Here is a 17,204-nt window from a genome sequence, read left to right on the forward strand (position 1 = left end):
GGTGGGAATGCAAACTCGTGCAGCCACTGTGGAAATCAGTGTGGCGGTTTCTCAGGAAACTGGGAGTCAACCTCCCTCAGGACCCAGCAATACCACTCTTGGGAATATACCCTAAAGATTCCCTAACATACTACAAAAGCATTTGTTCAACTATGTTCATAGCTGCACTATTTGTAATAGCCAGATCATGGAAACAACCTAGGTGCCCCTCAATAGAAGAATGGTTAAAAAAGGTGTGGAACATATATACATTAGAGTTTTACTCGGTGGTAAAAAACAATGACATCTTGAAGTTTGCATGCAAATGGATGGAAATAGAAAACGCTTTACTGAGTGAGGTAAGCCAGACCCAAAAAGAGGAACACGGTATGTATTCACTCATAAGTGGATTCTAACCATAATTAAAGGTCTTTGAGCCTATTATTCGTGATCCTAGAGAAGCTAAATAAGAAGATGATCCTGATGGAGATTATTTAGCTATCCACCAGGAGGTAGGAAATATACATGAGTCCCAGGTAACCTCGGGTGCATGGGGGGGTGGGAGGGTCGATGGAGGGGGAGAGGACTAGAGAGAAGGGAGTAGGGGAGGAACGGGGAAAGCTTGGTGGCTGGGGATGGGGGGGGAGGTAGGATGAATATGGGATCAGGGAACAATATATTTCAACTAAGGGAGCCATTTTAGGGTTTACAGGAGACTTGATTATATATGGGATCCCAGGTCCAAGGAGAAATCCCCCAGATTGCTCTCTGGACAGAGGAGAGGGTGCCTGAATCGGCCGTGGCCCATGACCATACTGATGTATATTTTGCTTATCACCATAGATCCTTCCTCTGGCGAAGGACGGCTATGCAGTCGGAGGCCCACATTGGAGCACCGGATTGAGCCCCCCGAGGTCCAGAGGGGGAGCGGAAGGAGGAGGAACATGAAAAACGAAATCAGTACTGCGAGGGATGCTATCACCCACTGATACAAGGGAACGGATCTGATGAGAGTTTACCAGGGCCAGCCAGACTGGGACTGAACGAGGACGTGATCTAGCCAGATTCTCGGAATTTGGCCGGATTCTCTGACTGTGGCTGGCCCGGGGTCTTTCTGAAAAGCCATTGACTATGACACTGGGACCTGTTTCCTCTGCAAATGCTGGATTTTGGGGATCCAGTCTGTTTGGACGCTCGCCTTCCTGGACCTGGAGGGAGGGGGAGGGAGCTGGAGCTTCCCACAGGGCAGGAAACCCTGACTGCCCTGGGGGACGGAGGGGAAGGAGGGGGGGAGTGGGGGGAGTGGGAGGGTGTTGGGAGGGGGGGGCGGAAATGGAAACTTTTATAATTTAATAAAATTTACTAAAAAAAAAAAGAAACTAGACACTAATACTCTAATTAACTCAATTAAAAAATTGGGTACTGAACTGAACAAAGAATTCTCAACAGATGAAATTCGAATGATAAAAAGACACTTAAGGTCATGCTCAACCTTTTTAATAAAAATCAATAAAATGCAAATCAAAACAACTTTGAGATACCATCTTAAACTTGTCAGAATAGCTATACTCAAAAATACCAATAATAGACTATGCTGGAGAGGATGTGGAGTGAGGGGAGCACTCATCCATTGTTGGTGGGAATGCAATCTTGTGCATCCAATGTGGAAATCATTGTGGTGGTTTCTCAGGAAACTGGGAGTCAACCTCCCTCAAGACCCAGCAATTCCACTCTTTGGAATATACCCAAGAGATGACCTAACATACTACAAAAGCATTTATTCAACTATGTTCATAGCAGCACTATTTGTAATAGCCAGAACCTGGAAACAACCTAGATGCCCCTCAATATAAGAATGGTTAAAGAAGGTGTGGAACATATACACATTAGAGTTTTACTCAGAGGTAAAAAACAATGACATCTTGTATTTTGCATGCAAATGGAAAGAAATAGAAAACGCTTTACTGAGTGAGGTAACCCAGACCCAAAAAGGAATATGGCATGTACTCACTCATAAGTGGATTCTAGCCATAATAAAGGTATTTGAGCCTATAATTCGTTCCTAGAGAAGCTAAATAAGAAGGTGAACTTTAAGGAAATCATATAATTGTCCTCCGGGATATTGGAGGTAGACAAGATTGCCAGGCAAACATGGGTGCACAGAGGGTGAGGGGTGGAAGTCAGGGTAGATGGTTAGAGAGAAGGGAGAAGGAGAAGGTAGGGGATAGCTTGGGGGAATTGGATGGGGGGAGAGAGGAAGGATTGATATGGCAGCAGGGAAGTTTATATCTCAAATAAGGGAGCCATTTTAGTGTTTGCAAAAGACTTGATTCTAGAGGGGTTCCTTGGTCCAAGGAGAGGTCCCCAGATTGTTCCCTGGACAGCAGAGGAGAGGGTGCCTGAACTGGCCTTGGCCCATAACCATACTGATGAATATTTTGCATATCACCATAGAACCTTCATCTGGCGAAGGATGGAGATAGAGACAGAGACCCACTTTGGAACACTCGACTTAACTCCCTAGGTCCAAGTGAGAAACAGAAGGAGGGTGAACGTGAGCAAGGAAGTCAGGATCAGAGGGAACCTTCATCCGACAATGGATGGAGATTGAGGCAGAGACCCACACTGGAGCATTGGACTGAGCCCCCAAGGTCCAAATGAGGAGCAGAAGGAGGGAGAACATAAACAAGGAAGTCAGGACCGCGAGGGGTACATTCATCCACTGATATAAGGGGACTGATCTAATGAGAGCTGACCAAGGCCAGCTGGACTGGGACTGAACGAGCATGTGATCAAATCAGATTCTCTGAATGTGGCTGACATGGGGGCTGTCTGAGAAGCCATTGATAATGGCACTGGGTCTTGTTTCGTCTGCATGTACTGGCTTTTTGGGATCCTGGTTTGTTTGGATGCTGGAGAGAGGGTGGAGGAACTTGAATCTTCCAAAGGGCAGGAAACCCTGACTGCTCTTAGGACTGGAGAGGAGGAAGAAGGACTGGAGAGGAGGAGGAGAGGGATTGGGGGGATTGGAAGGGTATTGGGAGGAGTGGAGGAAGTGGAAATTTTTATAAATTAATAAAAAAATATAATTGAGGTACTGATCTAAACAGAATTCTTGACAGAAAAATTTCAGTTTCAGGAGAAACACTTAAGGAGATGTTCACCATCCTTAGCCAAGAGTGAAATACAAAAATAAAATTACTCTAAGTTTCCATCTTCCAGTTCTCAAAATGTCTATGATTAAATACACTAGCAACTGCATATTGGAGCAGTTGTGTATCAAGGGAGAACACTCTCACATTGCTGGTGGGTGTACAAATTTGTACAGCCATTTTTCTAAATTAATGCAATGGATTTCCAGATAAACTGGTAATTATTCTCCACAAGTCCCAGCTACACTATGCTTAGGCATACTCAAGAAATGCCTAATCAAACACCAAGGACAAACCAAATGCCCTTCAACCAAGAAACAGGTAAAGAAACTTTGATATTTTTATACAAGAGAGTATTACTCAGCCGTTAAAAACAAGGACACCCAGAAATCTGAAGGCACATGGAACTTCACTTCGCATACTGGGTCACCCTACCCAGTCTTAACACATGGAAATGTGCTTTAGTCTTACCACAGCTTGATAAGCAGTATTTTGTTGCTATTCTATGCTTTCATAAGCAGAGAAGAAGGAATGATTAGGGAATTGGGAGCGTGGGTAAGATGATGACGAGTGATTGGGATGAAAGGAGGATAAGAAAATAAAAACATATAAAAAGAAGATTTAGAAATATTTGTTAAAACCAATATGTTTATAGGTATAGTTATTAACATCCCAAATCTATGTCTGCTACATGTCAACATTTTACCTTCAAGAAAATTAATATGCATTATCAGCTCATGGTTGAAAAGACAAAAACATACCACACATGTTTAATCCCAGCATTCATGAGGTAGAAGTAGTAGATAATAACTGTTTTGGTCTATTAAAATGGTTACAGAGCAGCCAGAACAACACAGAAAAGCCCTGTTTCAGAAGAAAAATAAAAAGTAAAAGGCCATAATTATAAGAGAACAGAAGCTGAGAGGATAGGGAAAAAAAGTGAGGTGGTGAAGCACTTCATTAATTATAAAGTTATTTTACAAACAAAACTATGAATGAAAGACTAAGTCTCTTTTTCTTCTCTTCTTATCGATTTACTTCCCAACATTAGGTACACAGGTGAGCAACAAATAAATGTTTGAGTTATTTAGCAATGTTTTCAATACATTAAATTGAGAGAAATGAATCTCCTTAAGTGGTCACAATTTTATTATTCGTGCTTCCAGTGTCGACTTTGCTTCAGCACTTTATAAGTGTATCTGTGCTTCAGTCTTTAATTGTCAAAATTGCAAACAGGTATCTTTTGTCTTTTTCCACTCACAGTCCACAAATATAAATACTTCTTTTTCTCTAATTATACTTTGGCATCTTGATTCATCGATAAGTTTTCACTGCTGCACATAATATTTTTGTCTATTAGTCATTTTTATTATGTAAATATGAAATTTTTCATAATTATTAATAGTCAGTACAAAAATCAAATGTTCATTTTATTGAGACCTACATTTTGCTATAAAATTTTTCCAAGAATTTGTTAGCTTCTGTATTGTGACCTGTAGGCTTATTATTTTTCCAAAATTTATCTTTTAAAAAGGGATTTGAGAGATGATATGAAGAAGGAAGAGGCCTCATCAATAAGGATGCCATAAAAAGAACCCCTTTGGAATTTGATTTGTTCTCTATAAGAGAATGCTTGAAGAAGCTAGCACCTCTCTGAAAGTGTCAAAGCAGACACTGCCCATGACTGACCATAGACATAAAGACTCCTAAACTTGGTGACAAAAATTTCTGTTGCCCAGTCAACAAAAGTTGTTATGACAATGGTAGTGCACTTAGAAAACATGTTTGTAAAATACATGTGTTGTTATTTTTTACCTCCCAGATTTTCCTTCAGGCAATTAGTTTAGGTATATTTTTTCCATATTATGTGGCTAATAGCTTATAGTAAAAAGATTCTTGAGGGAGATGGAGTTGACTTGCAGTCCTTTCCAGTTTCTAGGGTCAATATATCACCCAAAGAGTTGTTATGCCTTCAAATCTGCATTTCATAACTTTTGGGTATGCCTTTTTGGTTGTGAGCAACAGCAACCATCTCCCATATACCCAATTGCTCTGGTAAATATGTTGACTGCTCCTGGATTCTTCAACTCTGTACAGGGTGAGAGAGGTAGCTCAGTAGGAAAGAACTAGAATTGTTTTCATATAGGTCAAGAGTTTAGTTTACAGTACATGTGTTGTATAGCTCATATATTCCTATAACTTGAGCACTGGAAGATCCAACATCTCTGGCCTCTCTTAGTATTGACACATGTATATACATTCCCACAAAGAAACACATACATGTAAACATAATTAAAATCAATATTTTATTTAAAAAATCCGCTTCCATTTATTAAAGCACTGTTTTCATAAAGAGGGTTAGGACTCATTTGTTAGCTTCCTGTCAATGTTCACAGCTATGATTTGAGGAGTAGAAATTTAAAAAAACCTCTAAATTCAGTAAAATAAGTTGAAATTAGAACATATTTTGCTGTTGCTGTATAAAACACAGAATACCTGTGTAATGGAAAAATTAAAAATTGCTGCAGGATCCCTGGCAGCATCAGGCAGCAGAAATGCTGTAGGTCCCCAATCAGTGGTAGTGGGCAATTAGGTGGCAGGCAGTGGGCCCTGAGAGCAGCCAGTCCCAGGAAGAAATGGCTGCTTGTCCCATAGCAGGGAGACATAGCGGGCAAAAGACAGAGACATGGATAGGCATGCCATGCATGTTAAGGTTGGATATTTATTCAGGGGTTTATGGAGGGAAAAGGAGAAGGTAAGAAGAGCAGAGAGAGACAGAAAGAGAGAGAAAAGAGAGGGCAGAGACTTAAAGGGGGAAGGGAAGAAGTGGAGAGAGGCAGAAATGCCTCTCCAAGAGGAAGATGAAAAGAGAGAGAGAGAGACCAAGGTTGCAAGCAGGAAGGAAAATCTGCCTCAACAGATGTGGGAGGGAGTGGACATGTTTTTTCTCTTAAAGAGACAGAATAGATAATTACATTCCCATCTCTTTTTTATATTAAAAAGGTGGGAGGTTAGGCACCACAGGTTAAAGGAATTGGGGTGGCAGTTATTTAAGACTTCTTCCTGCTTGTTTGTGGATGTGGTCTTTGGGGGCAGGGACCTGAGAAGTCTGGGTTCTGGTTACATCCTGGCATAACTGGTCTCTTTGCTCCTGTCCAGTGTTTGTGGTATAGAAATGCCTTGTGTCCCTTACACCTGTTTAAGGTATTGTCAGAACAGATGACAAAGTTAAATTAAGGAAAAAAAATAGGACCAGGAAATTTAGGGGGATGTATCTGACTTATTTAAGGTGGATCCTTCAATCTGACTCCCTGGAACTCACAAAAATTCTTTGGGTTTGTGAAAACAGAAGTTTTTGGCATATACATTGTATAAACAGTAGCATATTTATGACAGAATGAATGTTACAGACATTTTTGCAAAATCAGAAGTATTTTTAAGACTATGGAAGACACCATGAGAGAGAAGTTTGATAACTTGTATTTGTCTTCACACCTTTATAACTTGCAGGTCTTGTCTTTGTATTTTACTGAAATTTGTTTAGTGAGGTTGTCCTTTTAAACTGACAAAACCTCTCAGCTGTCAAACTGAATCAGAGATCTTTGAGAAAGATAAAATTTTACTTGAGTACTGCTTAAAAAATGACAGAGAACTTAATTGATTGGAACAAAGAGCTACTCTTCAGGGTCCTCCATGATCGCTGAAGGTCACATTTGCCTTTTGTTGTTTAGCACAGGGCCTGCAAGGCTCCAGAAGATCCTGTGGGCTTAGAAATCTTTAGGAAGACAAGCCAACCTTGACCTGAGAAGCTAGGCTGTCAATTCCAGTGATTCTTTCCACGTCTGAACATTTTTAGTTTATATGAAAGGTAGTTTAGCCCAATGGTCAACTCATGCAGTTCAAGCAAATTGCACATGGACAATAATTTGTGTCTTCTGTTATATTTGGAGGAAATTGAGTGCTGCTGCTAGGAGCCAACCTGTCTCTTTTTATTACAAAAAGTTTTTTTTTAATAATTAAATATTTAAATGTCATGTTTCCCAGATCTCTAAGTAATGGTGAATCAATCCCACACCAGTTTTTTTTAAAGGGGTATTTATTTTGGGGGGTAAAACTTACATACACCATAAACCATCAGGAAGGGAGCCTAGTCACTGGAGCAGGAGCTGGAACCAAGCGCTGGAACCAAGAGGCCGAGCCAAGGTTTGCCACTCTTCTTTTAAAGAGAAATATACCATGCCCCAGTGGGCTGGTATTTCAGCGGCTATTGGCTGACGGAACAGAAGGCATTCCTGCAGCACCGTGGGCTCGTGCTTCAGCAACTATTGGTTGAAGCAGCAGAAGGTACTCCCGCAGCACCTCCCCCTTTTGTTTAAGTAAGAGAGTTCTAAGCCTGCTACGAAATTATATACAGTAAGTACAAATCTACAGAATTATATACAATATGTACAAATATGTTATTAAAACTAGCTAAAGTCTTGTATAATAAATAACTTGGCCAAGTCATGAGTGGAAAGTAGCTTCATTTATCTAGTCTTCAACCCCATAGAAGATCTGAGGAGGGAAATAATGTCACCTGAGTAATTAGGAAGTGCAATCAAAAAACTTCCAAAACATGCAACAAATCACAGAGACAACTGGCTACCAGGGCAATCACCAAAGACCTGTTTGCAGCGTTGAAGCAACCAACTTTGACTAAGGCCTAGAATAACTGACAGATTATTTTTAACAGGCAAGAGATTTTTCAAAACCGTCTTACCCTGTCTTGGCAAGATTTGACAGTTCTGTTTATCCATTTCCGGATACTGTATATTTGTCAGTAGTTGAGGTATGGGCAGTTCCTTGCCCTGAGGCCAGTTTTGTCAAGAAGACAAGCTCCAAGTGGAGTGTCTTTGGTGCTCAACAATCTTTTGGGAATAGGTCGATGTTGCCAGGAGTGAGTGTGTCTCACTACACAAAACTCTAAGATGAAATTAAATGCTATTTTCTACTGCTTTTCAAAGAGGTTGAAGACTATTTATACAGAATATAATCTCTATGTATCTAAAGAACCTGATTAGTCTAATCATAAATATGACAGACATAGATGACTATTGATCTACAATTCTTAACATGTATCTAACTTAAAGACTAAGAGAATAAACAACTGTGCAATAAATGAGGACAATAACCTCCAAATGTAAACAATAAATATCAATACATAAACAATATATGAGTATCTTAATCAGGGGTAGAAATGTACACTGCAATATGGTAAACATATATCAATACAATATATATCAATACATAAAAAATGTTTTAAACAGGTAGAAGCATGCATACATACGATATTCAATATAATTTAACTTTGTATCCATAAACAAAAATCTATGCCGATGTAATTATCTATAAACAATAACTCACAAATACCATTATTATCTATCCAATTTTCCCTCTTTTTTTTTCAAAAAGATCCCTGAGCTTATAAAATTCCTTTCCCAACTTTCAACTGTATACTAACTATAATCAATCCCTAAATATTGTCCTAAACCTGAGGACAAACTTTGCTGAGTGAGGGGACATCGTCCTCTAGAATTACTTCCAGTTTCACGGGGGTGAGGTTATTTCTGGAGGATCCTGTGAAAGTAAAATGATGGTTAAATTTCAAGATCAATGTCTTTTAAAATTGCAAACAGTCTCTGAGTATTTTGTGGAGGTCTATCCAGAATGTTGTACAAGATGTGCACCATTTCAGCTAACCACGTTGGAATCATCTGTGCAGCTGATACCTGAAACAGGAATAGTAGTAGCACTATCAGTATCATGACATCATATCAACCGAGTGGAGTTGTTGTTATGGGGGTCCCATCTTCTTCCTGGAAACTTCAAATGTCAGTGCAGAAAAAAAAACTCATTGTTTATTGTGGAAAACATAAACATTAACTATATAGACATATACCAACATATATTCAATGAAAGGTATGATAGACATATTCAATGAAAAGTATGATAGATATGAAGAAAAGCAAAGATGTTTTCTAAACTCATATTTCTTTCTGTCTCATATCATGGCTCTTGACATTAGACAGAAACTCCAGAAACTCTGGGTTTTTCTCCTAACAACAGGCTTGGAATTAGAGAGGGACCGAGCCAAGAGTCCAACTCCAAAACCAGCTCTATAAATTCAGAAATATGATTTAGTATATTCCAGAGCTTCATACTCACAGAACCTATTCAGTTTTCTTGATAATCCATATTGGATAGTTATTTTTCCATCTGTCAGTATTCAAACATCCAGGGTCCTTTGAATTTTTCAAAGGCGAGTGTTTTCCTGTGGAGATAAGAACAGACCCCTGCCCCCATTCTATGTGTTTCTTACCATCTGTATGGTCATCATCATTGTAGATGCTGTCATTTCTCCTTTCCAAGAGGTTTCTTCTCTTCAAATCTAACCTTTATTAATTTTGATGGTATCCACAATTTTTCTTCTCCTGTGGAAACAATAGCAAAACCCCTTCCCCAACATAGCACATCTCCTGGCTTCCATTGAGAGGTCAGCACATCCTTGATATAAACCGGTTGATTTAGTTCAGCAGACCTTTCCATTATCCAATGTCTTTCTGCCGCTGTTGTTCCCTTCTCATTAGTATTAAGAAAATTCAAGGTTAATAAGGTATTATGTAATCTATTTCTGGGGGCATTTTCCACCCCTTCTGTTTATTTAACATATCCTTTATAGTTCCATTTGTTCTTTCTATGACTGCTCGACCTGTAGGATTGTATGGTATACCTGTAACATGCTTAATGTTATAATTAGCAAAAAACCATTTCATTTTCCTAGAGACATAAGCTGAATCATTATCTGTTTTTATTTGTGCAGGTTTACCCATAATGGCCATAACTTCTAATAAATATATGATTACTGAGTCAGCTTTTTCTGAGCTTAAAGCAGTTGCTCACTGAAAGCCTGAATAAGTGTCAATGGTGTGATGTACATATTTTAATTTTCCAAATTCTGCAAAGTGGAAGACATCCATCTGCCAGATTTCATTCCTTTGAGTACCCTTCGGGATAGTCTCTGCAGGTAATGGTGTTTGGTTGTAAAGAGCAAGTAGGGCATTTCTTTACAATCTCCTTAGCTTGTTGCCAGGTAATGGAAAACTCTTTCTTTAAACCTTTGCTATTTACGTGATGTTTTTAATGAAATTCTGAGGCCTGCAACATGCTTCCAATCAATAATTGATCAATTTCTTCATTACCTTGTGCTAGAGGACCTGGCAGATCCGTATGGGACCAGATGTGCGTTATGTACCTCGGGGAAAGCCTATTCCTGATTATGTCTTGTACCTGGATAAACAATGAAGTCAACTCTGTATCATCTGGTATAAATTCAGCAGTTTCAATATGCAAGATAACTCTTTCTGCATATTGTGAATCTGTAACAATATTAAGAGGTTCTTTAAAATCCCTTAGCACCATAAGAAAGGCATATAATTCTGCCTTCTGGACAGAAGTATAAGGGCTTTGTTCCACCTTACTCAATTCATCCGATTTGTAACCAGCCTTCCCTGATTTATTAGCATCAGTATAAAATGTGCGGGCTCCAGTTATTGGAGCATCACGTACAATTTGAGGAAGAATTCCAAGAAGTTCTCTTTATAAGGTTAAGTCTTCAGCTTTTTGGATAGTTGCTATTAATTTCTCCCAAATAATTAGCACAAGCCCTTTGCTATGATTCATTGTCTTCCCATAGCTTTTTTATTTCATCAGTAATGAAAGGCACTATAATTTCTGCTGGGTCTATACCTGCTAGTTGATGAAGTTTCAGTTTACCTTTTATAATTAATTCAGAGACCTTTTCTACTTAAGTTTTCAAATTTTTTACTTGGTTTGTGTGGTAAAAAGACCAGTTCTAAAATAGTATCTTCCCTCTGCATTAAAATTCCTGTAGGAGAAATTCTGGAAGGCAATATGAGTAGAATGCAACGAAGATTTGGATCCACCCTATCTACATGTGCCTCCTGTAATTTTTCCTCAACCATGGTCAGTTCCTTTTCTGCTTCAGTTGTTAATTCTCTGGGACTATTCAAATTTTTGTCACCACCTAAGGTTTTGTTTAAATAAATTATTAGATCAGGTGTTATCCCAACAGCTGATCGTGGGCTGGAAATGTCTCCTAACAATCTCTGAAAATCATTAAGAGTCCGTAACCAGTCTTTTCTAATTTGTGCCTTTTGTGTCCTAATTTTCTGTAAACCTATTCTGTAACCTAGGTAATTAACAGAATCTCCTCTTTGAATCTTTTCAGGAGCAATTTGTAATCCCCATTTAGACAAAATTATCTTTACTTCCTCAAACATTCTTTCTAAAGTATCTATGTTTGAATCGGATAGCAAAATGTCATATTTTAATAAATCATAATATAAATGGTATATTATAGATTTAGGGAATTGCTTACGTATTAGTTCCAATGACTGACTTACAAAGTATTGACACAAGCTGGGGCTATTGAGCATTCCCTGAGGGAAGACAGTCCACTGGTATCTCCTAGTAGGCTGGGAGTTATTATAAGTAGGCACTGTGAAGGCAAATTTTTCTCTATCCTTTTCTTGTAATGGTATGGTAAAGAAGCAATCCTTCAAGTCAATAACTATAAGAGGCCATCTTTTGGGTAGCAGAGAAGGCAGAGGAAGTCCAGACTGTAGAGGGCCCATAGGTTGAATTACCTTGTTGACAGCCCTTAGATCTGTCACCATTCTCCATTTGCCAGATTTCTTTTTTACAACAAACACAGGAGAATTCCAAGGGCTAGTGAACATCTCAATATGTTGAGCATCTAATTGCTCCTGTACCAGTTGTTCTAAAGCCTGCAATTTATCTTCAGCTAAAGGCCATTGTTTAACCCATTAGCCATTTTAAAGGTAGGGCTGTAGGTACCTCTAAAGGTTTGTTAGTTGTTTTATGTTCTTGTACAGCCTGAATGGCTGGTGACCTTTGTGCATAGTACTTTATTACATCCTTCCCAGAATCATGACTTCCTGAGACTACAGGAATGTTAATCTGGGTATTCTATTGTTGTAGCAGGTCACGGTCCCATAAATTTATTGCAATATCAGCTACATATGGCCTTTACTTTCCTCTTTGATCCTCTGGCCCAATACAGTGAACCCATCTCATGCTTTGTTTAACTCAAGATATGGTTCCAATTCCTAGTAATTGAACATCTGCCTCTTGAAGAGGCCAATTTGGATGCCAAGATTCTGGAGTGATGATACTCACATCTGCTCCTGTGTCTAATAATCACAATTCCATTTATACGTACTATCAGCTTTGGTCTCTGATCATTTATAGAAGTTTGCCAAAATACACGTTTCTCATTTCCTAATTGAATTTCTGACTTATCCTCCAAATTTGCATCATTTAGAACCTTATGATCTTGTACAGAAACTTCTAGAGTTTTTAATTTTCCTGGTGTGACATGTCCTCCACAGTTATTGGGAATGACTGGGCCACTTTTGGCTTGGGGACCTGCGAGAGGCCCCTCAAGGAGTTTCCCGATGGTATTGGGTTGCCTTGTCTGTCTGTTGTTGATCTGTATTCATTCGTCCAATGTCTTCCTTTACCATACTTCCTACATATACCTGAAGGCCAAGGTTTCCTATTCCTGTCATTCCCAGATGAAGTGTTATTCCTAGAAATACCTTGCCTGCAATCCCTTTTTAGATGTCCAAATTTACCACAATTAACACATTTGGCAGGTTGATGTTCCCTCATCGCTTTAGAAATCGCTTCTCCTACCCAAGATTCATCATCGTAATTTAAGGTCTGAAAATTCATGGTATGCTGGATCCATTAATCCATAGGTGTTGATCTAGACCTTAAAGGCCCAATTATCTTTTTGCAGCTCTAGTTTGCATTTTCAAAATTCAGTGATTCAAGAATTAGTCATCTAGCTTCTGGGTTTGTTATTCCTGTGTTCAGAGCCTTAATTAATCTCTGCAAAAGTCAGTATAGGGTTCTCCCTGTCCCTGTCTAACCCTAGTATATGACTCTATCTTTCTTTCTGGCTCTGGTAATCTACCCCAGGCATTGAAAGCTGCCTTGTGGCATAGAGACAATACTTCATCATCATAAAGAGCTTGGACCTGTGGATCAGTGTAAGCTCCTATGGCAAGAATTTGTGTTTTTTTTTAATGAGAAAGTAATTTTATTAAATTATAAAAGTTTCTATTTCCGCCCCTCCTCCCAACACCCTCCCACTCCCCCCACTCCCTCTCCTTCTCCCTCTCCATCCCTAAGAGCAGTCAGGGTTTCCTGCCCTGTGGGAAGTTCAAGTTCCTCCCCCCTCCCTCCAGGTCCAGAAAGGTGAGTGTCCAGACAGACTGGATCCACAAAATCCAGTATATGCAGAGGAAACAAGTCCCAGTGTCATTGTCAATGGCTTTTCAGAAAGACTTCGGGCCAGCCACATTCAGAGAATCCAGCCACATTCAGAGAATCTGGTTGGATTGCGTCCTCGTTCAATCCCAGTCCAACTGGCCTTGGTAAACTCTCATTAGATCAGTCCCCTTGTATCAGTGGGTGATCACATCCCTCGTAGTACTGATTTCCTTTTTCATTTTCTTCCTCCTTCTGCTCCTCATTTGGACCTTGGGGGACTCAGTCCAGTACTCCAATGTGGGTTTCTGTCTGTATCGCCATCCTTCGTCAGATTAAGGTTCCCTCTGCTCTTGCCTTCTTTGTTCACATTCTCTTTCCTTCTGCTTCTCATTTGGACCTAGGGAGTTAAGTCCAGTGTTCCAATGTGGGTCTCTGTCTCTATCTCCATCCCTCACCAGATGAAGGTTCTATGGTGATAAGCAAAATATTCATCAGTATGGTTATGGGCCAAGGCCGGTTCAGGCACCCTCTCCTCTGTCCAGAGAACAATCTGGGGATCTCTCCTTGGACCTGGGATCCTATTTATAATCAAGTCTCCTGTAAACCCTAAAATGACTCCCTTAGTTGAAATACATTCTTCCCTGATGCCATATCCATCCTTCCTCCCTCCCCCATCCCAGTCCTCCGAGCTTTCCCCATTCCTCTCCTACTCCCTTCTCTCTAACCCTCTCCCCTTCCAACAACCCTCCCACCCCCCCATGCACCCAAGGTTACCTGGGACTCTTGTCTATTTCCAATCTCCAGGAGGATAGCTACACGATTTTCATCAGGTTCACCTTTTTATTTAGCTTCTCTAGGATCATGAATAATAGGCTCAAAGACCTTTAATTATGGCTAGAATCCCCTTATGAGTGAATACATACCATATTCCTCTTTTTGGGTCTGCGATGCCAAGAATTTGATCCTGTGAAATCTCTAAACCTTTTGCTCTTCCTTGCTGTTCCATATGTTTGGATTCTTCCTTGAAATAAACTCCAAACATCAAGGAAGTTCCATCTTCGAGGACCATTGTAGTTAACTGTGAGAAATCGTGGGGGATAGCCCTGACATTAGAAGCCCAAGTCCTTATCATTTCCTTAACAAATGTAGAGTGCAAGCCATAATTAACAATGGCTTTCTTAATTTCCTTTAGGTCATTCATACCTACTGACGTCCATCTAGATTCTTTGGCTCCCTTTGAGCCTTTAGAAGTTGATGCTTTGTCAGAATAAATTACAGGGTATGTTGCTAAAACCCTGGATAAGCCAGTTCTAACAGGTGGTGGTGGCATTGTATCTTGCCCTTGTGTCTTCTCAACCGGATCATTAGTTCCAATAATTTTTTCAATCATTTCAAATCTTTGTATCATCGCCTCTCTTAAATCCTGAATCTCCTGACTTGCATGTGTTTCTAGTGATTTCACTAAGGTATCAATTTTTTGGTCTCCATTCTACACTTGTGACTCCAAGGTGTTAATGGTTCCTTTTAAAGATAGTATCTCCTCCTTGAATTGCCCCTGGATATCATGTAAATTGGCATCCTGGAGGTATATTCTGTCTGTTACCTTGTCAAAACTCTGTGATAACTTTTCAAAGTCAAATTCAACAGCTTGGATCCTTTCAGGTAATTTCTTAGTGCCCTCAGATAAGGAGTCAATTTTGCCTATCATAGTATTAATTCTATCAATTAATGCCACATATTTCCACAATAATATAACATTAAGAAGGAAACTAAAACATAATAGCCAGTAAATTGAGGTACCTCCATAGGCAAATAGGTCACTTGTGATTTCTACCAAAGTGGCAGCAAAAGCTGCAGCTAGAGTCCCATTAAAAAAGAAACCTGCCATTTTACCTTTCAGCCACCAGATGGGGATGTCTCCAAGTTGCGACTGGAACCACTGTAAGTCTCATGACAAATCCTGTTTTAAAATGTGCTCTGTTATTTGTTCAAAAACTGGGGAAAATGAATCAATTGAGAGGTCATATGTACACAGAAAAAAATCCAGAGGCCAGGCACAGAGCACAAAAGGTCAGAGAACTTCTAGTGGCCAATAAACAAGGCAGCCTGGCCTACGCTGGCCAGGCTCTCCTGCCCTGCTGCTCTGTCCAACCTGATGCAGAGCACTGCGCTGCAGCCACTGCGCTGTTGCTAAAGAGGTCTAATGTTTTGGGCCCCGTGTCCCTGTGCTGGAATTAAGAGTCAAGCTGCTTGCAGTGCTCCCAATCAGTTATGGTGGATGGCAGGGGTTTCAAACAGCTTGCTGGAACTTCAAAGGGAGCTTGTGCTGTGAGCTCTTTGACTCACCTTGCAAGGAAAATTTTTAAAATCCAGGCAGAACAGAGCAAATTAGGCCAGCAGAGACTGTCCAAACCTGTGTATCCTGGGAGGTGGAGGTTATGGCTGAGGGAGGGCTTGTGCCAAGCCGAGCTGGCCAAGCCGAGCTGGCGGCAGGCAGCCAAACCAGAGGCCAGCAGCTGAGCCAGGGGGTGGGGGGTGGTTCTTAAACCAAACGCTGGGCACCAAAAGGCTGAGCAGAGGCTTGCCGCTCTTCTTTTAAAGAGAAATATACCACACCCCAGTGGGCTGGTAATTCAGCGGCTATTGGCTGGTGGAGCAGAAAGTGCTCCCACAGCACCATGGGCTCGTGCTTCAGCGACTCTTGGCTGAAGCAGCAGAAGGTACTCCCGCAGCATCTAAGCAGTTGAGGGCTGTATATCAGGTATAAGTACAGTATAGAATCTGCCTGGAGGGCTGGGTCTGAGCTTGACTGTACTGGTCCTCAACAGGTAATATTTAAACTCATAAAAAGACAGAAAGAAGAAAAAAACTGCTTTCAATAGAAGGTTAATGGCAGTACTGATGATAGTAGAGAGCAGCTTAATATATTTTAAATGAGGGTTATATTAAATAGGAAGTATTTTTGTAAGAGACTTAAAAGTACATACAAGTTTAAAACATGAGACTTATTGTTTTTGTAGTTTGAAATGAGATACAATGAACCATTATAACAGCCTGTCTTTATTGGTGTATATTAATAGACTATTGATAATTTCAGCATCAAGTCAATAGTTACACACACAACTGGAATAAGTGAATGTTTTAAGATCCTACATCAATTCCCAGGACACTACACACACACACACACATACGCACACACGCACACACACAAACACACACACACACACACAAATACATACACAGAATGAGAAAGAGAGAGACAAAGAGAAAACAGAGAGACAGAAAAGAAAAACAGTAAACTAATATATGGAACAAATGGTTTATTTCCCTTTTTTAAATAAAGAATTAAACTTCAGTCATTAATGAAAATATTAGATTCAATTTGGCAAAGCAAATTTACAAATGAAATGAAACTCATTATGTACCATATATCAAAGTTTGAAGTCAGACAAAAGTGTGGGAAACTCTAAAAGTATTTCAAATGTAATGAATGATAGGAAGTTGTATGAAATTAGTAAAAGCTACATAGAAAATAAATATGATTTGTAATAACCTTTAAATCAATAAAATAAACAATAATAAAGTGCTCCTTTTTAGTTTAGTTAATATATATATACATACATATATATATATATATATATATATATATATATAATTTTGAAAATTTCAGAAAATAATGTGCAGAGAAGGAATTCTCACTGGAACCAAACACAC

The sequence above is a fragment of the Myodes glareolus genome, chromosome 5 (genome assembly GCF_982192425.1).
Source record: "Myodes glareolus chromosome 5, mMyoGla1.1, whole genome shotgun sequence".
In the NCBI taxonomy this organism is placed as follows: domain Eukaryota; kingdom Metazoa; phylum Chordata; class Mammalia; order Rodentia; family Cricetidae; genus Myodes; species Myodes glareolus.